The sequence below is a fragment of the Ranitomeya imitator genome, chromosome 6 (assembly GCF_032444005.1).
Source record: "Ranitomeya imitator isolate aRanImi1 chromosome 6, aRanImi1.pri, whole genome shotgun sequence".
Taxonomy (NCBI): Eukaryota; Metazoa; Chordata; class Amphibia; order Anura; family Dendrobatidae; genus Ranitomeya; species Ranitomeya imitator.
In genome coordinates, this window is record NC_091287.1 from 381,160,119 (window position 1) to 381,181,847 (window position 21,729).

General features: G+C 43.9%; 1 protein-coding gene across 5 annotated transcripts in view; it reads right to left on the reverse strand.

The window, feature by feature from the left end:
• Nucleotides 1-21,729, reverse strand: part of ANKRD12 (ankyrin repeat domain 12) — a 198,865-nt gene that overhangs the window by 73,963 nt on the left and 103,173 nt on the right. The gene's annotated exons all lie outside the window — the stretch shown is intronic.

The following is a 21,729-nucleotide window of genomic DNA, read 5'->3' on the forward strand; positions in this document are numbered from 1 at the left end:
TGTTATCTGCTCATGTTTAATGTATTTGTCTATATTTGCCCCGTATTCACATGTAAAGCGCCATGGAATAAATGGCGCTATAAAAATGTATAATAATAATAATAATAAAAATATTCCATAGATAACATCTGATGAGTTTCTGGCGTGTAGACGCCCTTTAGACATAGCGAATTAATGAGGGCAGCTGCTTTCTATGGAATATACACAATAATAAGACATGCTGTGTTTTTTGTTTGTTTTTTTACTCAAGATGGAATAAAATGTGGATTTTTTTGTACAAGAAATTGGGATGTGTAGCTTTCTTTATCCACTAGTCAACTTGATGGTCTGCAACTTTAAACTGCACTCCTACATCCCGAGACCAGTTTCTTTCAAGATCAACAGGATTATAAATATGGTAATTGATGATTTTTTTCATGTTCTTAAAATTAAGGGGCCTGACAAAAACCTTTTACAGCAGAAAACTGCCAGAAAAGGCTGTGGCTTGCCATTTTCACCTTGCTCCATAGTGTTTAGGGCTGACGGCGATATGAGACATGGTGAGCGGTGGCATTCCACACACTACAAATCTGACTGGAGTGAGATTTGTGGCGAAGCGCACACCTCGTCATGAGCAATTAAAGACATGGGGCCAAGATTCATTAAAGGGGTACACTGGGGAGATACATTTTTGTACTGAGCAACAGCCAGTTTGAGAAGACGAGGCATTGCACGCTACCGATTCTCTACAGAGATACAGCCATTATCAGGAGACTGGCTGATCGTAACAGAATGGAGCTGCACACTGATATAATGTGCCAGAAGGAAAGGGTGAGCAGTAGAGAGCAGCTGCTGTCACACCAGCCCCCTGATAGCCCATTCCCTGAAGGGCTATTAGTAGGGAGCAGGCCAAGCCCCCACCTCAGACTGCAGACAGGAAGACATCAGGAGGCTGGTGTGACAGCAGCTGCTCCTCACTGTTCACCCCTCCTTTCTGGGACAGTACAGCAGTGTGAAGCTCCATGCTGTTACCATCAGCCAGTCTCCTGATAATAGCAGTTTCTTTGCAAAGAACAAGGTGTGCCCACAGCCTCTCCTCAGACTGGCTGTTACTCACAGGGGGTGGGGTGGATGGAGGGAGAGAGTGTGGAGGCTGCACAGGAGTGTGTGACAATGTCCCAGACCAAAGGGAGAGAAGTGAGGAGCAGATCATGTCACACGTCATTATAAGTGCTCTAAAGATAATAAAAGTGCATTGGGCATCTTACGTTTATAGTTTACTAGATGGTGGCCCGATTCGAACGCATCGGGTATTCTAAAATATGCATGTCCTCGTAGTATATTGCCCAGCCACCTACTATATTGCCCAGCCACCTACTATATTGCCCAGCCACCTACTATATTGCCCAGCCACGTAAGTATATTGCCCAGCCACGTACGTATATTGCCCAGCCACGTACGTATATTGCCCAGCCACGTACTATATTGCACAGCGACGTACTATATTGCACAGCGACGTACTATATTGCCCAGTCACGTAGTATACAGCACAGCCAGGTAGTATATTGCTCAGTCACGTATGTAACAGGTTAAAAAAGAAAAAAGAAACATACTCACCATCCGAAGAGCCCGTTGTAGTTCCGGCGCTTGTGTGCGGTGTCTGGTCCCAGGATTGGTATGAGCGCAGGACCTTCCATGACGTCATGGAAGGTCCTTCTTCCATAGCATCTTTGGAAGTGGAACCTGCAGCTTGCAGTGCCGAGGAGAGGAGGCGACGGCGGAAGGTGAGAATAAGGTTTTTTTTTTTTAAATTATTATTATTAACATTAGATCGTTTTACTATTGATGCTGCATACACAGCATCAATAGTAAAAAGTTCGGGACACACAGGGTTAATAGCAGCGGTAACGGAGTGCGTTACCCGCGGCATAACGCGGTCCGCTACCGCCGGCATTAACCCTGTGTTAGCGGTGACCGGAGGGGAGTATGCGGGCGACAGGCACTGACTGCGGGGAGTAAGGAGCGGCCATTTTCTTCCGGACTGTGCCAATCGCTGATTGGTCGCGGCAGCCATGACAAGCAGCTGCCGAGACCAATCAGCGAATGAATAACCGTGACAGACAGAAGGACAGACAGACGGAAGTGACCCTTAGACAATTATATAGTAGATGAGGGCAGGAACAGTACAATTATTTTTCTCTCCCCGGAGAACCCCTTTAAAAACAGAAGTTCTTCATGCTGGTTTTAATGATGTGGAACATAATGCGAGCCTCCTGATTGTTCATGGGGAAAACAGTCGGTATACTCTTGTGACCTTCTCTGCTCAGGAGCTGTGGTATGATCAGACCATGTTCCTGCACGGTCAGCACAGCAATTGCACAGGCACATTTATAAGATTATCTCAGAACAGGAACTTTTTTTTTTTTTTTTAAACTCATCCTATTGTGGAACTTATTTTTCTTACAAAATCAATTAAAATGTACTTTGTGGGACAACCCCCTTCAAGAGAGTCTGCAAAAAGTTAATACATGGGCATGAAAAACCCATTAGAGCCTACTAGTGTTTAGGGGGAAAAAGGCTTTTCTGAAAATGTCCAATGTAAACCAATCACTGTACTGTTAACCTAGCTCTGAACAAAAGGTGGGACCTACAGCAGTCAGGATTTATCATATAGCTCTATCGGTGGCCATAATAACCACCAAAACACATACACATTCAGCAGAGCATTCATGTGGCCAATTGGGGAAAGAAAAATAAGCAGCTACTAGCGCTTTATCTGAGATTTTTTAAATATCAGATCCCTCATCTATTGGGCAAGTCAGGAGCAGCTCCTACACATTACATGGTTCCAAGATTAAGTAAGGTGTATAGGGCCTGATGTTTCTGACGGGCATTTGCAGCTTAGTGTCCTAAATATTGATCTGTAAACACTATATCATTTTAGTCTTGTACCACTTGTGTACTGTGCAATGCTTGCCGAGTACCTCCACCATAAAGCATCCAATATGAACCAGACCAAAAAACCTCATTGTGAAAATCGGAATAATATGGAAGAACAGGATAGGCCTATGTACTTTTATGGGTATGTGAAATATATCAATATGTATATGCACTTATCCAAATTTATTTTTCTCAGTTCAGTGTTTTCATAAAGAACAATGGCTGGATCCATCAGATAATGGCTAAACGGAAGAGAGACTCGCTTATATCTTAAGGAGGAGCGGAAAACCAAACAAAAAAAATCAAATTGCAGTGATCAGCTTTCTTCAATGAGGGTGGATTTCTCAGAGTATGTATCTACTATATAATTGTCTAAAGGTACCTTCACACAACGATATCGTTGCTTTTTGTGACGTAGCAACGACATCGTTAAGGAAATCGTTATGCGTGACAGCGACCAACGATCAGGCCCCTGCTGGGAGATCGTTGGTCGCTGAACAAAGTCCAGAACTTTATTTCGTCGCTGGATCTCCCGCTGACATCGCTCGATCGGCGTGTGTGACACACGATCCAGCGATGTCTTCATCGGTAACCAGGGTAAACATCGGGTTACTAAGCGCAGGGCCGCGCTTAGTAACCCGATGTTTACCCTGGTTACCAGCGTAAAAGTAAAAAACAAACAAACACTACATACTTACCTTCCGCTGTCTGTCCCCAGCGCTGTGCTCTGCACTCCTCCTGTACTGGCTGTGAGCGTCGGTCAGCCGGAAAGCTGAGCGGTGACGTCACCGCTCTGCTTTCCGGCCGCTGTGCTCACAGCCAGTACAGGAGGAGTGCAGAGAAGCAGAGCGCCGGGGACAGACAGCGGTAGGTAAGTATGTACTGTTTTTTTTTTTTTACTTTTACGCTGGTAACCAGGGTAAACATCGGGTTACTAAGCGCGGCCCTGCGCTTAGTAACCCGATGTTTACCCTGGTTACCTGGGGACTTCGGGATCGTTGGTCGCTGGAGAGCTGTCTGTGTGACAGCTCTCCAGCGACCAAACAGCGACGCTGCAGCGATCCAGATCGTTGTCGGTATCGCTGCAGCGTCGCTAAATGTGAAGGGGCCTTAAGGGTCACTTCCATCTGTCTGTCTGTCCCGGAAATCCTGTGTCGCTGATTGGTCGCGGCCGCCAAAATGGCCGCTCCTTCCTCCCCGCAGTCAGTACCCGCTCCATACTCCCCTCCAGTCAGCGCTCACACAGGGTTAATGGCAGCGATAACGGACCGCGTTATGACGCACTCAATTAACGCTGCTATTAACCCTGTGTGACCAACTTTTTACTATTGATGCGGCCTATGCAGCATCAATAGTAAAAAGATCTAATGTTAACCCCTTCCCGACCTTTGACGCCACGTAGGCATGAAAGTCGGTGCCAATCCGATCCCGATCGCGTCCCTGCAGATCGGGTGAAAGGGTTAACTCCAATTTTACCCGATCTGCAGGGACAGGGGGAGTGGTAGTTCAGCCCCCCCCCCCCCCCCCCCCCCGTTGCCACGATCGCTCTAATTGGCTGTTGAAAGTGAAACTGCCAATCAGAGAGATTTTAATATTTCACCTATGAAAACTGGTGAAATATTACAATCCAGCCATGGCCGATGCTGCAATATCATCGGCCATGGCTGGAAACCCCGATCTGCCCCCCCACACCGATCTCCTCCCCAGTCCTCCGTCCTGTCCTCCGCTCCCCTCTGTCGTCCTGTCTGGTCCCCCGTCCTCCTGCCCGCTCCCACCCCTCATACTTACCGAGCCTCCCGATGTCCATCCGTCTTCTCCATGGGCGCCGCCATCTTCCAAAATGGCGCCGGCAGGCAGATTCGTTCCAGGTATATTTTGATCACTGTGATAAAACCCATCACGGTGATCAAAATAAAAAAAATAGTAAATGATCCCCCCCCCCTTTATCACCCCCATAGGTAGAGACAATAATAAAATAAAGAAAATATTTATATTTTTTTTTTTTCACTAAGGTGACGGTTAGAACTAGGGTTAGGGTTAGAACTAGGGTTAGGGTTAGAATTAGGCTATGTGCACACGATGTTGATTTGGCTGCGGATCCGCAGCGGATTGGCCGCTGCGGATTCGTAGCAGTTTTCCATCAGGTTTACAGTACCATGTAAACCTATGAAAAACCACATCCGCTGTGCCCATGGTGCGGAAAATACCGCGCGGAAATGCTGCGTTGTATTTTCCGCAGCACGTCAATTCTTTGTGCGGATTTCGCAGCGTTTTACACCTGTTCCTCAATAGGAATCCGCAGGTGAAATCCGCACAAAAAACACTGGAAATCCGCAAGTAAAACGCAGTGCCTTTTACCTGCGGATTTTTCAAAAATCGTGCGGAAAAATCTCACACGAATCCGCAACGTGGGCACATAGCCTTAGGGTTAGGAATTAGGGCTAGGGTTGGAAATAGCGTTAAGATTAGGCTTGTGGTTAGGGGTGTGTTGGGGTTAAAGTTGTGGTTAGAGTTGGGATTAGGGTTAGGATTTGGGTTGGGATTGGGGTTACGGGTGTGTTGGGGTTAGGGTTGTGGTTAGGGGTGTGTTGGGGTTAGGGTTGAAGTTAGAATTGAGGGGTTTCCACCGTTTAGGCACATCAGGGGTCTCCAAACGCAACATGGCGCCACCATTGATTCCAGCCAATCTTGCATTCAAAAAGTCAAATGGTGCTCCCTCACTTCCAAGCCCTGACGTGCGCCCAAACAGTGGTTTACCCCCACATATGGGGTATCCGTGTACTCAGGACAAACTGAGCAACAACTATTGGGGTCTAATTTCTTTTGCTACCCTTGTGAAAATAAAAATGCTTGCCAAAACATCATTTTTGAGGAAAGAAAAATGATTTTTATTTTCACGGCTCTGCGTTGTAAACTTCTGTGAAGCACTTGGAGGTTTAAAGTGGTCACCGCACATCTAGATTAGTTCCATGGGAGGTCTAGTTTCCAAAATGGGGTCACGTGGGGAAGCTCAAATGTTTAGGCACACAGGGGCTCTCCAAATGCGACATGGTGTCCACTAACGATTGAAGCTAATTTTTCATTCAAAAAGTCAAATGGCGCTCCTTCCCTTCCGAGCCCTGCCGGGTGCCCAAACAGTGATTTACCCCCCACATGTGAGGTATCAGTGTACTCAGGAGAAATTGCCCAATACATTTTGGGATCCATTTTATTCTGTTGCCCATGTGAAAATGAACAAATTGAGGCTAAATGAAATTTTGTGTGAAAAAAAAAAGTACTTTTTCATTTTTTCGGATCAATTTGTGAAGCACCTGGGGGTTCAAAGTGCTCACTATGCATCTAGATAAGTTCCTTGGGGGGTCTAGTTTCCAAAATGGTGTCACTTGTGGGGGAGCTCCAATGTTTAGGCACACAGGGGCTCTCCAAACGCGACATGGTGTCCGCTAAAGATTGGAGCCAATTTTTCATTGAAAAAGTCAAATGGCGCTCCTTCCCTTCCGAGCCCTGTCGTGCGCCCAGACAGTGGTTCCCCCCCACATATGAGGTATCGGCGTACTCAGAACAAATTGTACAATAACGTTTGGTGTCCAGTTTCTCTTTTTACCCTTGGGAAAAAAAAAAAAAATGTTGCCAAAACATCATTTTTGTGACTAAAAAGTTAAATGTTCATTTTTTCCTTCCATGTTGCTTCTGCTGCTGTGAAGCACCTGAAGGGTTAATAAACTTCTTGAATGTGGTTTTGAGTACCTTGAGGGGTGCAGTTTTTAGAATGGTGTCACTTTTGGGTATTTTCAGCCATACAGACCCCTCAAACTGACTTCAAATGTGAGGTGGTCCCTAAAAAATGGTTTTGTAAATTTCGTTGTAAAAATGAGAAATCGCTGGTCAAATTTTTACCCTTATAACTTCCTAGCAAAAAAAAAAAAATTTGATTCCAAAATTGTGCTGATGTAAAATCGACATGTGGGAAATGTTATTTATTAACTATTTTGTGTCACATAACTCTCTGGTTTAACAGAATAAAAAAATCAAAATTTGAAAATTGCGAAATTTTCAAAATTTTAGCCAAATTTCCACTTTTTTCACAAATAAACGCAAAAATTATTGACCTAAATTTACCACTAACATGAAGCCCAATATGTCACGAAAAAACAGTCTCAGAACCGTTGAATTGGCGCGGGATTTGAACCACGCTTTGCTAACTGGTCACAGTTGGCCGAATCCTGTGTATTCAATGTATTATTCTAAAATCTTCATAAACTACATACATATTCTAAAATACCCGATGCGTTAGAATCGGGCTACCATCTAGTGTAAAGTATATTATGAAATGGAAAGCCTGGTCTGGGTAAGAGTGGTCTTCTCTGTAATTTGCGTTTATTTCCTGGCCTTTGAGCACAAGCTGCCGCTCACTGCAGTGCCAGGCACAGAGCCGCCATGTATTCAATGGAATATGAATAGCTCAGCAACCACAGACAAATGTCAGGTCCACACCAGCAGAAGATGAACTGCATCCAATATATGTAAAGCACCAAGGGAGACACTCCTGCTAAAGCTAAAGTATGAAAAAACACAGAACACCTCAGGAGCTTTTAATAGAGAATAATCCAGACAGATGACTGTAGAGAAGGTTAATAGAAGGGTCCTTCATATATATGAGCTCTTATGAAAGCTAAAAGCCGCTCTCCACTACATCAAGGTAACCCTGACATAATACATGTGAAGTGGCTCTGCATGTTCCCGTAAAAATGAGCACTCACTGAAAGACACTTACAGCCTAAGTAAAAGCCTTTCCTTCATTGTTCCGTTTAACAGCTCATCGCAAGATGCATTTTCACTTTAAGGCTGTGTGCACACGTTGCGGTTTTTTCGTGGTTTTTCCCGATAAAAACGCTATAAAACTGCAAAAAAAACGCATACAATAAGCATCCCATCATTTAGAATGAATTCTGCATGTTTTGTGCACATGATGCGTTTTTTTTCCGGTAAACACCGCAGCATGTTCATTAATTTTCCGTTTTTTTTTTGCGGATTTCCCACTCCAAAATGCATTGGGAAGTGTCCGGAAAAAGCCGCGTCAAAACCGCGGCAAAAACGCATGCGGTTATCTTGCGGATTTCTTGCAGAAAATGTCCGGAAATCTCAGGAATTTTCTGCGAGAAATCCTGAACGTGTGCACATAGCCTTAGCATGAAATATGAGCAAAACAGGCAAAATACATCAACCACCACCATTGAAGGGCACCTCTGGAAACACTGGAAAGAAACTGGAAGTTAGCCTTAAGGCGATGTGCGCAAGTCGAGTATTTGCTTGCAGAAATTTCTGCAAGGTTTCTGCACCTCTTGGCAGAAAAAAACATGCGTTTTGGTATGCATTTTTTGCATGCTTTTTATTACAGCAATGAATGCTTTTTTGAGCTAAATAAAAATATATATATAAAAAAAAGTTTTGTAATGTAATTTTTTGGCTTAACACCACCAAGTTTCATACTGATGCAGTGGCATCAGGGTAATGGGATTAGGGCTTGGTGTCAGCGGCCATCCTAGTCCTAGTAATGAAAACATCCACTGCAACGATTTTTTGACCGGCGGAAAAAAACACACACTGAATCGGCCAAAAGCATATGAAACAGAAGTGAATCTCTCTCTCGTCAAAAAATCCATGCGTATTAACCCCTTCATGACCCAGCCTATTTTGACCTTAATGACCTGGCTGTTTTTTTGCAATTCGGACCAGTGTCCCTTTATGAGGTAATAACTCAGGAACGCTTCAACGAATCCTAGCGGTTCGGAGACTGTTTTTTCGTGACATATTGGGCTTCATGTTAGTGGTAAATTTAGGTCGATAATTTTTGCGTTTATTTGTGAAAAAAATGGAAATTTGGATAAAATTTTGAGAATTTCGCAATTTTCAAATTTTGAATTTTTATTCTGTTAAACGAGAGAGCTATGTGACACAAAATAGTTAATAAATAACATTTCCCACATGTCTACTTGACCAGCGATTTCTCATTTTTACAACGAAATTTACAAAACCATTTTTTTAGGGACCACCACACATTTGAAGTCAGTTTGAGGGGTCTGCATGGCTGAAAATACCCAAAAGTGACACCATTCTAAAAACTGCACCCCTCAAGGTACTCAAAACCACATTCAAGAAGTTTATTAACCCTTCAGGTGCTTCACAGCAGCAGAAGCAACATGGAAGGAAAAAATGAACATTTAACTTTTTAGTCACAAAAATGATGTTTTAGCAACAATTTTTTTTATTTTCCCCAAGGTAAATAGGGAAACTGGACCCCAAAAGTTATTGTACAATTTGTCCTGAGTACGCCGATACCCCATATGTGGGGGGGAACCACTGTTTGGGCGCACGACAGGGCTCGGAAAGGAATGAGCTCCATTTGACTTTTCAATGAAAAATTGGCTCCAATCTTTAGCGGACACCATGTTGTGTTTGGAGAGCCCCTGTGTGCCTAAACATTGGAGCTCCCCCACATATGACCCTATTTTGGAAACTAGACACTCCAAGGAACTTATCTAGATGCATAGTGAGCACTTTGAGCCCCCAGGTGCTTCATAAATTGATCCGTAAAAATGAAAAAGTACTTTTTTTTTTCCACAAAAAATTTCATTTAGCCTCAATTTGTTCATTTCCACATGGGCAACAGGATAAAATGGATCCTACAATTTATTGGGCAATTTCTCCTGAGTGCACGGATACCTCACATGTGGGGGTAAACCACTGTTTGGGCACACGGCAGGGCTCGGAAGGGAGGGAGCGCCATTTGACTTTTTGAATGAAAAATTAGCTCCAATCGTTAGCGGACACCATGTCTCGTTTGGAGAGCCCCTGTGTGCCTAAACATTGGAGCTCCCCCACATTTGACCCCATTTTGGAAACTAGACCTCCCATGGAACTAATCTAGATGTGCGGTGAGCACTTTATACCCCCAAGTGCTTCACAGAAGTTTATAACACAGAGCCGTGAAAATAAAAAATAATTTTTCTTTCCACAAAAATAATTTTTTAGCCCACAATTTTTTATTTTCGCAAGAGTAAGAGGAGAAACTGGACCCCAAACGTTGTTGGCCAGTTTGTCCTGAGTATGACAATGAAAAAAGTAAGGCGCACTGCTATATAACTATAATATTAATGTCAGAGGGTGCAATAGCAGTGATAAACAAAAGCAGCAAAAATATATGAGAAAAAAGCATCACTGCATCACATGCACACCATCCAAATAATAACAAACATAATAAGAATAACAGAAAATAATTTATTGACACATCTTAAAACACACCAACAATTAAAACATACTTAAAACACCAAAAATCATACAACACAGGATAAATAGCTGTATACAATAGGGCCAAACCAATGCCTAAACCTAACTGGCTCATATTATAACATCCCATGTATCCATAATAGGACTAACCAGCCACTAGTATGGGTCAAAAAAAGGGGGGTAAAGAAAAAATAAATAAATACATCCCCACAAATAGATGACCCTAGCCAGAGTTATAATCAAACTCCTAAAACGGGCTGGACACAAGGTGAAGGTACTCTGCCATAGGGACGGCAAATAACAAGCCCATGACAAAATCCCAATGAGCATACAACCTGGTGTAGATTAATATCCCACGCGTATCGCCCGGCGAACCGGGCTTCTTCAGGGAATGTTCCCTGAAGAAGCCCAGTTTGTCCTGAGTACGCTGATACTCCATATGTGGGGGGGAACCACTGTTTGGGCACACGTCGGGGCTCCGAAGGGAAGTAGTGACTTTCGAAATGCAGACTTTGATGGAATGGTCTGCGGGCGTCACGTTGCGTTTGCAGAGCCGCTGATGTGCCTAAACAGTAGAAACCTCCCACAAGTGACCCCACTTTGGAAACTAGACCCCCCTCCCCCAAGGAACTTATCTGGTTATGTGGTGAGCACTTTGAACCCCCAAGTGCTTCACAGAAGTTTACAAAGCAGAGCCGTGAAAATAAAAAATAATTTTTCTTTCCTCAAAAAAAAATGTTTTAGCAAGCAATTTTTTATTTTCACACGGGTAACAGGAGAAATTGGACCCCAATAGTTGTTGCCTAGTTTGTCCCGAGTATGCTGGTACCCCATATGTGGGGGTAAACCACTGTTTGGCGCATGTCGTGGCTCGGAAGGGAGGAAGCACCATTTGACTTTTTGAATGCAAGATTAGCTGGAATCAATGGTGGCGCCATGTTGCGTTTGGAGACTCCTGATGTGCCTAAACAGTGGAAACCCCTCAATTCTACCTCGAACACTAACCCCAACACACCCCTAACCCTAATCCCAACCCTAACCCTAATCGTAACCCTAATCGTAACCCTAACCCCAACCCACCCCTAACCATAACCCTAACCACAGTCTAATCTTAACCCTATTTCCAACCCTAAGGCTATGTGCCCACGTTGCAGATTCGTGTGAGATTTTTTCCGCACCATTTTTGAAAAATCCGCAGGTAATAGGCACTGCATTTTACCTGCGGATTTACCACGGATTCCCAGTGTTTTTTGTGCGGATTTCACTTGCGGATTTCTATTGAGGAACAGGTGTAAAACGCTGCGGAATCCGCACAAAGAATTGACATGCTGCGGAAAATACAGCACGGCGTTTCCGCGTGGTATTTTCTGCACCATGGGCACAGCGGATTTGGTTTTCCATAGGTTTACGTGGTACTGTAAACGTGATGGAAAACTGCTACGAATTCACAGCTGCGGATCCGCAGCCAAATCTGCACCATGTGCACATAGCCTAAAGATAGGTTCACATTGCGTTAGCATATGTGCTAAACGGATTGCACTAACGGAATGCGCTAACGCAATGTACAAAAAGGGATTGCGTTTAGGGATCCCGCTAGCACAGATGCCCGATCTGCGCTAGAGAGAATGGACCCAAAAACGCTGCAAGCAGCGTTCGAGGTCCGTCAGAAAATAACGGGACATCGCTAACGCATGCCAAAAATGGCATACGTTAGCGATGCGTTAGATACATTGCGGTCAATGGCGGACTGCCACTAACGCAATGTGAACCCAGCCTAATTCTAACCCTAACCCTAGCGGGGGAAAAAATATATATTTTCTTTATTTTATTTTTTACCCCACCTATGGGGGTGATAAAGGGGGGGGTTATTTATTATTTCTTTTATTTTGATCGCTGTGATAGGACCTATCGGACAGCGGGGGGAGCGGACAGGAGGACGGAGGGGAGCGGAGGACAGGAAATGACAGAGGGAAGCAGATCGGTGGCGGTGGGGGGGGGTCAGATCACGATCTCCAGCCATGGCTGATGCTATTGCAGCATCGGCCATGGCTGGATTGTAAAATTTTCATTGGTGAAATATTACTATCGCTTTGATTGAAAGTGATAGTGAAACGTCACTTTCAACAGCCAATCAGAGCAATCGTAGCCACGGGGGGGGGCTAAAATACCACTCCCCCTGTCCCTGCAGATCGGGTGTAATTGGAGTTAACCCTTTCACCCGATCTGCAGGGACGCGATCATTCTGTGACACAGCATATGCGTCACAGGTCGGATTGGCACCGACTTTCATGACGCATACGCTGTGTCACAGGTCGGGAAGGGGTTAAAGGAGACCGGATCCACCTAAAAACCAGATCTGGCGCATGAGTTTTTCACAATTTGTGCCGGATCCGTTTTTTCCCAAATTGCCCGGATTTAGCCTGAAAAAAAAAACCTGATGTGTGAAAGCAGCCCAAGCCGATAAGTAAACAAAATCACACACACGCAAACATTGTCACCAGCCTATGTAGGAGCGTTAACAGAATGAATGCACATTGGTTACAGCCCAACAGCAACTTAATTTTAACCCCTTAATGACCGCCAATACGTCTTTTAACTGACCTCACATATAAGTGAACAGCCTCCCCATACAGGCAACAATACAGCATCTGTCGGTTGTGCACTATAGCTGACAACTTGCTGCATCAGCCACGATCAGTGTTTGCACCGTCCAAATCTGTATAACCCCTTAGATGCTGCTGTAAATAGTGACTACTACATTATATATGGCTAACAGAGTGTGGGGGCTTCCTCTTTATCCCAATTGGTGCACTTAGATCATGATTATGTGGTCCTGATGTTTGCCATGGCAATTCATGACCAAATAGCGGCCTTAGAGTCTGACGGCTGTAGTAATCTGTTCAGAAGTTAGAGGCATTTAGGTGGTAAAAATACACATTTTCATTTCTGTCATACCACTTTGCATTAATTCCTATAAAGCACCTGAAGGGTTAATAAACTACCTGACAGCAGTTTTCGATATGTCAGGGGGTGCGGTTTTTAAAATGGTATCACGTTTGGGGTTTTCCCAATATATGAGACCCCTAAAGTCACTTCAAACATGGATAAGTCCACAAACAATTAATTTAGTAAGTTTCCTTGAAAAAATGAAAAATTACTGCTACATTTTTAAACCTCCTAAAAAGCTAACAAAATAAAATAACATTTTACAAATGGTGCTGATGTAAAGCCGACATGCGGGAAATGTTATTTATTAATGTTTTGCTGTGGTATGATCATCTGGATTAAAGGGATAATCATTCAAATTTTGAAAATTGCTAATTTTTTTACATTTTTCTCAAATTTTTGATATTTTTTATAAATAAACAAAACCTATTGACCTAAATTTACCATTATCATAAAGTATAATGTGTCACGAAAAACAGTCTCAAAATTACTGGGATTTGTTGAAGCATCGCAGAGTTATTACCACATAAAGTGACACTGGTCAGATTTAAAAAATTTGGCTCCGTCACTAAGGGGTTAAAGGAAAAAAAAAAATACTGTGTGGGTATCCGCATAAATTTTCAGAACCAGCAGAGGGAAAGCTGACGGCTGATGTTAATATTCTGGGAAGGAGCCAATAATCATCAAGGTTCCTAGGTTATTAATATCAGCTCACAGCTGTTTGCTTAGCCTTTACGGGCTAGTTTTAGGGGGACACAAGAAAAAAAAAAATGATATAGCAACCCCCTAGAAAATCTAATCTAAATCTAGTCAAATGCTCAAAGAAAATTTTGATCATGTGCACAACACTTTAGGATAATCATTGAATTAGTTTACATAAGGGTTCCATAGCGTTTTTGGCCCATTTCCAAGCGGAAAAACGCAGCAAAAGTGCATCAAAAACGCAGTGTGAACACAGATCAAGGCTAAATCTAATATTTATGTTAGAACTAGCTGAAGAGCCCGGCGTTGCCTGGGCATAGTAAATATCTGTGGTTAGTTATAGCACCTCACTTCTCTTATTTTCCTATCACGCCTCTCATTTTCCCCCACACGCCTCTCATTCCCCCCTCACTCTTGTCATTTCGACCTCACATCTGTCATTTTCCGATCACTCCACTATTTTCCCTCACTCCCCATTTTCACCTCACATTTTCACCTCGCACCTCCTATTTTCATCTCACACCTCATTTTCACCTCAGTATATACATGTTTGTCATCTCCCTTATATATAGTATATACCTGTATGGCATCTCATGTACAGTACAGACCAAAAGTTTGGACACCTTCTCATTTAAAGATTTTTCTGTATTTTCATGACTATGAAAATTGTAAATTCACACTGAATGCTTCAAAACTATGAATTAACACATGTGGAATTATATACTTAACAAAAAAGTGTGAAAACTGAAAATATGTCTTATATTCTAGGTTCTTCAAAGTAGCCACCTTTTGCTTTGATGACTGCTTTGCACACTCTTGGCATTGTCTTGATGAGCTTCAAGAGGTAGTCACCGGAAATGGTTTTCACTTCACAGGTGTGCCCTCTCAGGTTTGAGAAGTGGGATTTCTTGCCTTAGAAATGGAGTTGGGACCATCAGTTGTGTTGAGCAGAAGTCTGGTGGATACACAGCTGATAGTCCTACTGAATAGACTATTAGAATTTGTATTATGGCAAGAAAAAAGCAGCAAAGGTAAGAAAAACGAGTGGCCATCATTACTTTATGAAATGAAGGTCAGTCCGAAAAATTGGAAAAACTTTGAAAGTGTCCCCAAGTGCAGTTGCAAAAACCATCAAGCACTACAAAGAAACTGGTTCACATGAGGACCGCCCCATGAAAGGAAGACCAAGAGTCACCTCTGCTTCTGAGGATAAGTTTATCCGAGTCACAAGCCTCAGAAATTGCAGGTTAACAACAGCTTAGATTAGAGACCAGGTCAATGCCACACAGAGTTCTAGCAGCAGACACATCTCTACAACAACTGTTAAGAGGAGACTTTGTGCAGCAGGCCTTCATGATAAAAATAGCTGCTAGGAAACCACTGCTAAGGACAGGCAACAAGCAGAAGAGACTTGTTTGGGCTAAAGAACACAAGGAATTGACATTACACCAGTGGAAATCTGTGCTTTGGTCTGATGAGTCCAAATTTGAGATCTTTGGTTCCAACCACCGTGTCTTTGTGTGACGCAGGAAAGGTGAACGGATGGACTCTACATGCCTGGTTCCCACCGTGAAGCATGGAGGAGGAGGTGTAATGTTGTGGGGGTGCTTTGCTGTTGGGGATTTATTTAAAATTGAAGGCATACTGAACCAGCATGGCTACCAAAGCATCTTGCAGCGGCATGCTATTCCATCCAGTTTGCGTTTAGCTGGACCATCATTTATTTTTCAACATGACAATGACCCCAAACACACCTCCAGGCTGTGTAAGGGCTATTTGACCAAGAAGGAGAGTAATGGGGTGCTACGCCAGATGACTTAGCCAGACCGGAACCCAATCGAGATGTTTTGGGGTGAGCTGGACCGCAGAGTGAAGGCAAAAGGGCCAACAAGCGCAAAGCATCTCTGGGAACTCCTTCAAAATTGTTGGAAGACCATTCCTGGTGACTACCTCTTGAAGCTCATTAAGAGAATGCCAAGAGTGTGCAAAGCAGTCATCAAAGCAAAATGTGGCTACATTGAAGAACCTAGAGTATAAGACATATTTTCAGTTGTTTCACACTTTTTTCTTAAGTATATAATTCCACATATGTTAATTCATAGTTTTGATGCCTTCATTGTGAATTTACAATTTTCATAGTCATGGAGATACAGAAAAATCTTTAAATGAGAAGGTGTGTCCAAACTTTTGGTCTGTACTGTATATAGTATATACCTGTAGGTCATCTCCCCTGTATATACCTGTATGTCATCTCCACTGCAAATAGTATATACCTGCTGGGTCATCTCCTCCTATATATACCTGTATGTAATCTCCTGTATATAGTATATACCTGTACGTCATCTCCTCCTGTATATAGTATATACGTGGGTCATCTCCTGCTGTATATAGTATATACCTGTATGTCATCTCCCCCTATATATAGTATATGCCTGTGAGTCATCTCCTCTGTAAATAGTATGTACCTGTATGTCATCTCCTCCTGTATAGAGTATATACCTGTATGTCATCTCCGCCTGTATTAGACCGCGTTCACACGTTATTTGGTCAGCATTTTTACCTCAGTATTTGTAAGCTAAATTGGCAGCCTGATAAATCCCCAGCCAACAGGAAGCCCTCCCCCTGGCAGTATATATTAGCTCACACATACACATAATAGACAGGTCATATGATGTGACAACTGCCGTATTTCCTATATGGTACATTTGTTGCTCTTGTAGTTTGTCTGCTTATTAATCAGATTTTTATTTTTGAAGGATAATACCAGACTTGTGTGTGTTTTAGGGCGAGTTTCATGTGTCAAGTTGTGTTTGTTGAGTTGCGTGTGGAGACATGCGTGTAGCAACTTTTTGTGTGTCGAGTTGCATGTGACAGGTTACTGTAGCAAGTTGTGTGCAGCAAGTTTTGCGCATGGCAAGTTTCGCGCGTGGCGAGTTTTATGTGGTGCGTTTTGAGTATGTGCAAGTTTTGTGTGAGGCAACTTTTGCATGTGTTGCAACTTTGGTGCATGTGGCAATTTTTCCGCGTGTGCAATTATTGTGTGTGGGGAGTTTTCCATGAGGTGAGTTTTGCACGTGTGGCTAGTTTTGCGTTAGCCTAGTTTTGCATGTGGCAAATTTTGCGCGTGGCGAGTTTTGAGTGGCGACTTTTGTGTTTCGACTTTTATGTGGTGAGGTTGGTGTATGTGTGGTGAAATGTGTGCTGAGGGTGGTATATGTGTTCAAGCACGTGGTAGTGTGTGGCGCATTTTGTGTGTGTGTGTGTTCATATCCCCGTGTGTGGTGAGTATCTCATGTCATGGCTCCACCCAAGCATCTGTACGGTATATACTCTTTGGCGCTATCGCTCTCATTCTTTGGCTATGTGCACACGTATTCTGGTCCACTGCGGATTTTTACGCAGCGGATTTGATAAATCCGCAGTGGAAAATCGCTGCGGATTTACCGCGGTTTTCACAGCGGTTTTACAACTGCGGTTTTCCATAGGGGCAGTTGTAAAACCGCTGCGGAATCCGCAGAAAGTAGTGAAATGCTGCGGAATGTAAACCGCTGCGTTTCCACGTGTTTTTTTCCGCAGCATGTGCACAGAGTTTTTGGTTTCCCATAGGTTTACATTGAACTGTAAACGCATGGGAAACTACTGCAGATCCGCAGCTGCGGAAACACTGCGGATACGCAGCAAAATCCACATCGTGTGCACATACCCTTTAAGTCCCCCTTGTTCACATTTGGCAGCTGTCAATTTGCCTCCAACACTTTTCCTTTCACTTTTTCCCCATTATGTAAATAGGGGCTAAATTGTTTGGCGAATTGGAAAGCGGGGGGTTAAAATTTCGCCTCAACATGGCCTATGATGCTCTCGGGGTCCAGATGTGTGACTGTGCAAAATTTTGTGGCTGTAGCTGCGACGGTGCAGATGCCAATCCCAGACATACATACCCACATACAACTGCCCACGCAGTAGATAACACTGCCCACGCAGTAGATAGCACAGCCCAGGTAGTATATAGCACAGCCACGTAGTATATAAACACAGCCCACGTAACACAGACAGCCACGTAGTATAAAACACTGCCCACGTAGTATATAACACAGTCCACATAAATAGCACAGCCAAAGTAATATATAGCACAGCCCACACAGTATATAACACAGGCCACGTAGTATAAAACAAAGCCCATGCAGTATATAACACAGCCCATGCACTATATAACAGCCCACGTAGTATTTAGCAGTGTGGGCACCATATCCCTGTTAAAAATAAAATAAAAATAGTTATATACTCACCCTCCGGCGTCCAGCGAAGCTGTGCCGATGCGCACGATGCTGCCGCCAGCTTCCGTTCCCAGTGATGCATTGCGAAATTACCCAGATGACTTAGCGGTCTCGTGAGACCGCTAAGTCATCTGGGTAATTTCGCAATGCATCACTGGGAAAGGAAGATGGCGGCAGCATCGCGCGCATCGGTGGACGGCAGAAGTTGAGAATAGCACAATTTTTTATTTTTGCTTATTATTTTTAACATTATATCTTTTTACTATTGATGCTGCATAGGCAGCATCAATACTAAAAAGTTGGTCCGGGATGGGGCGACACTGGCACTGACTGGAGGAGAGTAGGGAGGGACCAATTCGCAGCTGGACTAAGCCTGTCGCTGACCAATCAGCAACGCAGGAATTCCGTGACAGACGGAAGTACCCCTTATGATTATATACATATACACACACGCAACATATACAATAATATATATATTAGGCTTGAAAAAGGCTCAGATGGAGCTGAAACGTCGCCCGGCTATGTGGTTTGATTAAAACCTTCGACATTCTTTCACTTTAATAATGGAGTGCTGCCTCTTTTTTGAATCTCTGTGAATCTGGTGCAATCGTTGGACTGGTTGCCCGAGCGCCCTGCACCTGAAGATAACTCTCTCTCTCATAGTACATTGCCCGGCCACGTAGTACATTGCCCGGCCACGTAGTACATTGCCCGGCCACGTAGTACATTGCCCGGCCACGTAGTACATTGCCCGGCCACGTAGTACATTGCCCGGCCACGTAGTACATTGCCCGGCCACGTAGTACATTGCCCGGCCACGTAGTACATTGCCCGGCCACGTAGTACATTGCCCGGCCACGTAGTACATTGCCCGGCCACGTAGTACATTGCCCGGCCACGTAGTACATTGCAGTGACGTAGTATATTGCGCAGCCATGTAGTATATTGCCCAGTTACGTAGTATATATCGCACAGCGACGTAGTATACAGCACAGAGCCACGTAGTATATTGGCCAGTAACGTAGTATATTACCCAGTGACATAGTATATTGCCCAGTGACGTAGTATACAGCACAGAGCCACGTAGTATATTTCCCAGCCACATAGTATATTGCACAGCGAAGTAGTATACAGCACAGAGCCACGTAGTATATTGGCCAGTAACGTAGTATATTTCCCAGTGACGTAGTATACAGCACAGAGCCACGTAGTATATTGGCCAGTCACGTAGTATATTGCCCAGCCAGGTTTGTCACAGGTGAAAAAAACAACAAAAAAAACCATATACTCACCTTTCCGAAGGCCCCTTGTAGTCCACGGCAGCTTCCGGTCCCAGCGTTGGTATGGGCGCAGGACCTGTGATGACGTCGCGGTGACATGACCATGACGTCATGGCAGGTCCTTGTCGCGCAGGGCCTGTGATGACGTTGCGGTCACACGACCATGACGTCATGGCAGGTCCTTCTGCCATACCATCTTTGCCACCGGAAACTGCAGCGGAAGATGGCGGCCGGCAGGAGCGGCTCAGCGGACTACAGAGGGTGAGTATAGCAGGTTTATTTTTTTTTTATTATTATTTTTAACATTACATTTTTTACTATTGATGCCGCATAGGCAGCGTCAATAGCAAAAAGTTGAGGACACACAGGGTTAATAGCGGCAGTAACGGAGTGCGTTACCCGCGGCATAACGCGGTCCGTTACCGCCGGCATTAACCCTGTGTTAGCGGGTGACCGGAGGGGAGTATGCAGGCGACAGGCACTGATTGCGGGGAGTAGGGGGTGGCCATTTTTTTTCCCAGGCTGTGCCCGTCGCTGATTGGTCCCGGCAGCCATGATAGGCAGCTGTGTTGTCAACATCTTTGCCACATGGGCAGGCTGCATCCTGTAGTGCATTTTTTTCAAAGATGTAGGCAACACAGCTGCAAAATACTAAATAGCCACTCACAGCTTACCAGTTCATGGGGGGGATCCTCACATTTTTTTTATTTGTATTTTGTGCACTTTATTTTTCAGGGTGCAGCCAGGCCCAGCACATTGGGTTTTGTATACAGGGGTGTTCAAATGGGATGCATTGAGAGATTGCTGGCCAGCCTGCCTGCATGTGAACAGCGCCCTACACAAGCGTCTATTCTGCAAACATATAACATATACGAAGCAGTCACTCCTCCATTAATGAGTAGGTTGTGAGTGACTGTCTATTTAGTATTTTGCACCTGTGTTGCCAACATCTTTGCTGTATGGGCTGGTTGCATCCTGAAGTGCATTTGTTCAGAGACCTGGGCAGGTAAGCGGTGCTGCATTTTTCATCTGCATTTTTTAATTTTTGAAGGATATTCAGTCCTCTTTTGTGGCTTTGCTACTAAGTGTAAGGGGGAAGGGTGTTAATATAACAGAAAATACCCAAAAGTAAAATCATTCTAAAAACTGCACCCATCAAGGTGCTCAAAACCACATTCAAGTTCATTAACCCTTCAGGTGCTTCATAAGAACTAAAGCAATGTGTAAGGAAAAAAAAAAATGAACATTTTACTTTTTTCACAATTTTTTTTTTTACTTTAGACCCAAACCTTATTTTCACAAGGGTAACTGGAGAAACTGGACCACAAAATTTGCTGTGCAATTTCTCCAGGGTACGCCAACACCCCATATGTAGGGGAAAGACACTGTTTGGATGCATGGCAGGGCCCAGAAGGGAGGGAGCACCGCTTCAGTTTTTAAAAGCAAAACTGGCTGGAATGCTGGTGCCATGTCGCGTTTGGAGACCCCCTGATGTACCTAAACAGTGGAAAACCCCCAATTCTATCTCCAACTCTAAACACACCCCTACCTCTAATCCCAACCCTGAACCCCAACCGTAAACCTCAACTGCCCAACCCTATCCCCAACCCTAAGGCTAGGTTCACATTGCGTCAAGTACATGGCGTTAAACGGATGCGTTAAACGCATGTACAGAAACGGAGCAAAAATATGTGAAATTCGTCGTCACGGTAACGCTAGCGTTAACGCATGTGATCGCGTTTTTTCATTTTGATGTCCGTTTACGAAGTATCCGTTTGTCTGCGTTTGTCACTGTCAATAAAGTTGTTTTTTTTTTTTCTCCCTTTTGTCATTGTCGGGTGTGGGCACAGACTCATTCTCCATTTTGAAAGCATTGAGTGAACTTCTGCTAGCAAGATGTTTGTGTCTGAGCTCGTCAGATTTCGCTTGATGCGGTAGCGACTTCGGCAGAGAAAGCGTAGTTCGCAAAGGAGATATTGGATCCACGAAGTGAATTTCTTGCGGAGTATATATGGTGCATTTCACACCCTGTATGTGCAGCTTCGGGATCATCCCTTCAAATTCCAACGCTATCTACGGATGTCCATTGAGACCTTTGATGTTCTGCTCTCACATGTGAAGGATGAGATACATCATCATCGCAGCACTTTTCTTGAAAGCATCTGTGCGGAGCAACGTTTAGTAGTGACTGTGAGGTAATTATACATTTTTTTTATCATTCTATTGACAAAGACTAGATCTCGGTATCGTGTGGCCTAATGTTCATTTTGCAATTGTATATTATATTGTAAACTAGCCTTTAGATGATCATTAAAATCCTA